The 6000-nt window shown below is 34.9% G+C and overlaps 1 pseudogene; it reads right to left on the reverse strand.

Annotated features, from left to right (window-relative positions):
• Positions 1 to 5620, reverse strand: part of LOC114887595 — a 167596-nt pseudogene extending 161976 nt beyond the window's left edge.
• Between the last annotated feature and the right edge of the window lie 380 nt (positions 5621 to 6000).

The following is a 6000-nucleotide window of genomic DNA, read 5'->3' on the forward strand; positions in this document are numbered from 1 at the left end:
CACAAACAGGACTGAAATATGAGTGAAAATGACTTAATAAGGATTTTCTATTCAGAAAAATTTGCCTTCAGTGGTGTTTGATGATTTCTCCTGAGAAAAAGGCATTCAAAGTCTTACCCTAGGACTTCCCTGTTGGCGCAGTGGTTGAGAGTCCGCCTGCCGATGCAGGGGACACGGGTTCGTGCCCCGGTCCGGGAGGATTCCACGTGCCGCGGAGCGGCTAGGCCCGTGAGCCATGGCCGCTGAGCCTGCGCGTCCGGCGCCAGTGAGAGGCCCGCGTACCGGAAAGAAAAAAGAAAAAAAAAAAAAGTCTTACCCTAGTCGTCTCTGAGCAAAACATTTCAAATTGGCCAAGCACCTACATAAATGAGAACTAGAAGCTGACAGGAACAAAAAGATTTCCTGCAGCGGTAAACACAATGATGCTTTTATATTGATAATACTCTGAGGGCAATTCCTGCATTTCTAGCGAAGGCTATTTAAAGTGCAGGGTAACAATGAGAAATGTAGCCCCTTTAAGACAGCATGCATGAATAACATGTTGGTTTGTATTCATCAGTTGGCTTTTAGATTTTTCTATTTTGAAAAGCAGAAACAGTATAACTTGTGCCATTTGAAATTCCTATGCGTTATAATAAGTTGTCTTAAAATTTAACTTGGTTGCTTTTCCAAGGGAATGAAGTTTTATTTCTTACAAGAAGCTCTAATTGATGTATCAGAGAAAACAAAATGCCCTAAAAATACTTCTCAAAACGTTTTACCCACTGCTATGCTCGTGAGAAGAAAGGGAATATGTAACCCTCCTGGGATCCGGCCAGTTAGTGAGAAATTTTTTTAAATGTATCTTAAAGATTCAAGTGAATTTGCATTCTGTTCTATCCACATATAATTTTAAAATTATGTTTTAAATAATTAGCTTAATTTTCCCTCCAATCTTTGAGAAAAAATAATAGCTGCTCAAAAAATGATCATTGTTTATCACTTAGTAACATGCATCCTCCTGGGCTGCTAACTCACATCCCAGTTTAAGAAACACAGGCCAAAGAAAGTATCCTTTCAAGCAACTAAACAGAAGGCCATATTGTTATTTTGGACGAGATACAGCTTATCTCCTTCATGTATTAGATTATTGCGTGTGACTTAAAAGATACTCATTTCTTCAGTTAGTCAACAATTACATATTGCATGTTTGTTTTGGGTCCATTCTGTGGATGAGGCTGGCAAACAAGACAATTACTAAAGTTGCCCTCATGTTGCTTGTATTTTATGGAAATACTGCAGGCAATTAACAATGTTGATAAATAAACAAGCCATTCAACCAATTTACCAACCAGATAGTTACAGATTGCGATAAAACTCCAGAGGAAATACATAAGATGAGATAAAATTCTGGGAAGAAGCTAATTTGGATAATATACCTGAGAAAGCCTTTTTAGAAGACAGTGATTGTGGTACTCTCCGAAAGACAGGAAAGAGACAGCTGTGCATACCAGTGAATCCTGATTACATTTTTTTATGGGTGAAAAAGGTGGATTTTAAGCCAGAGACACTTTTTAAGAAATTGATTATCAGGTCTCTTTTGCTTCTTGGTTTAGAGATCAGCCAGAAGCAGTTCTCAGTTCTGATTGCTCTATTCCTGGTTTCTATGTGCAAAGCTCAGCTTTCTGCTAATTTCATTTCATAGATATGTCACACTTTCTGGAGGAATGCACCTTGAATACATTTCTATAAAATCTTTAGGATAATTTTTTACATTCTAGATATTAATCCCATTAGCACAGGCTTTACTGGAGGGTTCATATTTCAGAATCTTCTTATACTTGATTTTGGTACATACTGATCATTATGCATGTATTCCCAAGGAAAATATGAAAAGAAACAATGTTGTTTTACCATCCACATTGAAAGAATCCTTTTTACTCCTTTCAGCAAAAATTTAAGTGTACACACAAACACACACACACGTTCAACTACAGGAAATTTTCTTCAAATGGAATTTCACACAGAAAACAAATGCTACCAAAATGTAGTAACAGAAAAATTCTGATTGAATACATATTTGGAGGCCAGGTTGCTTCCCAAATGGGCCTTTTCCTGCCATGTTTCATGTTCCTCACCTCCTTTCTTCAGCGGCAGACCCTCAGCAACTTCACATGTACTTGTTGTAATTGTGATGACTTGTAATTGTCCACACTGGGGCTCCTGGGAGTAGGATGTAAAAATAATTTCCTAGAATGATACAAAGGTACATAACAACTTTTCATTTCTTACCCTTATGATTTTGAAAGGAAGCATAGGATCTATTAAATGTTATGAACTTCAACCACATTGATGCCTTGGGAATTGAGACTACATGAACACACTCTTAATTCTGCTAATAATTTTAGCAATGTATTACAGCAGATGTTCCACAAAATTTTACCTTCTACATCTCATGTTAGAAAATCCTCTTTTCATTCTCTCAAGGTCTAATTCTAGTTTTTTAAATTGTTAGCTTAGAATACCTGATAAAGTCACCTTTCCAAGATATTAAAATATTTCTAATCATTCTCCTTTCAAGGCAGAATTTTTCCAATCTTCAAAATCTACCATTGGATATTGACCAAATATCCACAAGTGAGTCTTATCACGTTGTTATTAACAATGATGTATGAAAGACACAATTTTAAACATGCCACCAAATTTACAGGTTCCTCAAGGGAAAAGCTCCTCTTAGAAATGTTTTTTTAATAGTTTTCATTCCATGAATAAATGTTTTAAAGAAGAAAAACTCTGTCATTTGTTCCACTACTGTATCTTGTTCAAAGTAGTCTTTACTAGCTGGTCTAGTTTCCCAACTCCTAAGTATACTGTTCAACTAGAATATTGTTATAGACACTCGATATTATCTAAGGCCACACACTGCTTTTTTATCAAGCATCTCCAGGTGCTTCTAAAGTATCCTCACACTTCAGAGAAGCTGACCTAAACTGTGTATTGGTTTATGATTATTGCAACCAATCTTACAGAGGAAAAATTATAAACGTAAACTACTTTCAATAAAAGAGTTTACTCAAGTGTGGTTATGTGGCTTTCCATAGTTGGAGGGTTGGTAACCAGCTTAATTTCCACATTGGAACAGGTTTAAGGGATGTAGAAAGTTGGAATTGCCTTATCAAAATAGTGTAGTTCATTCATTATACATATTAGAGGTTCCTTGATAACAACCTTATGTGCAATAAAACGACTTTTTAATTTTTTATTTAAGGCTAATCACTGAATTTTAAGGATGAGTCCTAGTTTTCTCCCTTAACCATGTACTGTCTTTATTTTTTCAATGAAAATATATACATTTTTCCTGATGTGGCACAGGAAAACTATATAAGCTTTCTTTATAAGTAAGTGTAAAAAATTGAGTCAGAAAAAATTTTTTAAATGAATAACTTATTTTGAAAATTCTCTTTCTTTGTCTTTGCAGGATTTTCTTTCTGATTACTCCATACAATATGCTAATTTTTGTACACACCTAATATAAGCAAGAATGCTTATATAGTTTAGAATATTAAAGTATGTTAAAATATTTTTTCTCCAAATAATTTTTGACTAAGTATTTTCAGAAAAGAATTAAAGAAAATGTTATACAAATTTCCATTGCTGGACTGAATAGAAAGGGATGAAATAATTCAGTGGAACAGGAAAAATTTAATGCAATTTTTTTATTATTACTCTCGCTTGTTGTATCACGCTTTGTCTATCTACTGATGTCTGGGGATGTCTGGGTCAAGATTTTTATTAGCAACCTAGGATTCCTGGATTAAGTAAGCCACTTGTTCAATACAACTAGAGAATCTTCAAGTGTATGATGGTCTATTTCTGGGAAAAAGATCCCAGTTCAATCAATCAATATAAGGTAATTGTCAAATTTTATAAAAACCTGATTTTCAAAAAGTCAAACAATTTACATGGTATTTGAGCACCTGAGATTTTAGTAAGAAAATATTTTTTATTGAAAAGAGAAACGTGGATCAGAAGAAAGAACAGAAATTATTAAACAATTTTTGCTTAGTATTTTTCCAAGTTTTCCTTATTTATTATTTCAGCAGCTAGAAAGAACAAGAGACCCCCATAGAGCTTAAAATTCTTCAAAAGCTTGGTCTGCATAGATTAACTAAATATTTGGGACCCACTACTGACATAAATAGTCATTTTCAATCTTAACTTTCAGAAGCATATACCTATGCTTCTGAAATTTCCAAGGTAATTTCAAATATGCTGGTGTATTTTAAGTAAAACAGCATCTGCTTTTTTTTCGTTAGTAAAGACAGAAGGGAGTTAAAAGAAAGAAGGAAAGACATAGGGAAGGAGAAAGGGAGAGATGGCAGAAGTAATTTGGATGTACTAATGAAAGCTGAGAGCCTCCAGGGAGGGGTTCTCTAGAACTTTTGCATAAAATCTTGTGATTTATGGTAGAGGTACTAGAAATAGATTCCCACCTTATCTGTTTTCCCAAGACTAGTTTTAGTTTCTCTAACAATGTATAATTCTGGTATTGAATTTTTTTCTTTTGAAAACTTTATACCAGTTGCCCAGAAGATCATAAACCTGAATTATCTTCTAACAGATTTCCTTGGTTTATGTAAAACTATTCTTGGGAAGAAGATCTGGAGTAAAGAAAATGAGAAAAAGAAAAAAAAAAGGCCTTTAACACAAGAAAAGATTTAAGAACTAGGCATAGAAATTACTTAAATATTCAAATTCTATGTCTTTCTACAATTTATTATGCAACCTATACAAAAATAAAGCTGAGGATATGAGTACATCCTAATACCCTAACATTTCCTTGTGACTTTCCAAGAGGCATTATTGGAAAGAGGTGAAAGCTGACTTCATAAATGAAAAGGAATAAGAATGTAAATAAAGATCTCCTTTGAATATACTATACTAAACACTAGAGCTTGAAGCATTATTAATTACCCAAGTGTGTAGGAGGATTAATGGTGTAACTATTTCCCTACACTGTTATTCTAAATATTTCAGTTTGAAATTTTAACCGTTAAGTATTTCTTGGAAAGAAAAAAGAATAATTTTGAACTGGCCTATATTAGATAAACTGAGGCACGTTAAACATTTTAAGAGTCTGTTTAAACAGACATCGATTCCAATTGGGCAGCGCCAAGCTGAAAGTGGTTAGGAGTGCTCTGTGGACAGAAGCTTAGGGAAAGGCTTTTATACAGCAGACACAGAAACAAAACAAAGACATTATTCGATTGGCTATAGCTTAAGCAGTTGCCTTATTTGGGAAAGATTCGTTGGCTGTTTGTGATTGATTGTTCTTAAATTTTATTTTCTTGGATACAAGTGCATTTATAACCAACTTGGCTTAGGTTTCAAGTTTGCTAGTGTAGGCTACCAAGGAAGGCATTAGAGCCACCTCAATCTAATGACGTCCTTGTTTAATCACTTTAACAATTCCTCTTTTTGGTGATCCTCTCATACATGAGGGGCTGACCAAAAAGTTGGCATTAGTGCCATTCTCCAGTCATCATCTGGATTAAGTTATTCTCACCTCATTATGAAACTCATAGGTTATGATGTCAAATTCATGGAAAGACTTTTTGTTGTTGTTCATCTCATTGTCCATCTTGTTTCTGTTTCTTCAAGTGCAGTGAGAACATCTGATGTACTGCTCATGGCCTTGAACACATATTTAAGGCACCTGAGAAAACACAGTGCACCTGGGAGGCTACAGTGATGCCCAGCAGGAGGACAAGATGAGAGACTGAAGTATCCTCCTTACCCAGGGCCCCCGTTAACCAAACCAGTTAGTGTCAAAACAAAACAAAACAAAATCAAAGGATGTACCTAAAGAGGCATCAACCTGCGTTAGCCAAGTGGCTTGTTTGTTAATTTCTTGTATTTGAGTTGCTACCATACCAGAGGTGTTGGTCCCAGTGCGCCAGAAGATATTTGCTATGGCACAGACTCCTTGTTGTTAACAAGTAATCCAAAGCAATTCTATTA

The sequence above is a fragment of the Monodon monoceros genome, unplaced genomic scaffold (genome assembly GCF_005190385.1).
Source record: "Monodon monoceros isolate NGI ecotype Baffin Bay Population unplaced genomic scaffold, NGI_Narwhal_1 Super_Scaffold_7, whole genome shotgun sequence".
NCBI classification, from domain to species: domain Eukaryota; kingdom Metazoa; phylum Chordata; class Mammalia; order Artiodactyla; family Monodontidae; genus Monodon; species Monodon monoceros.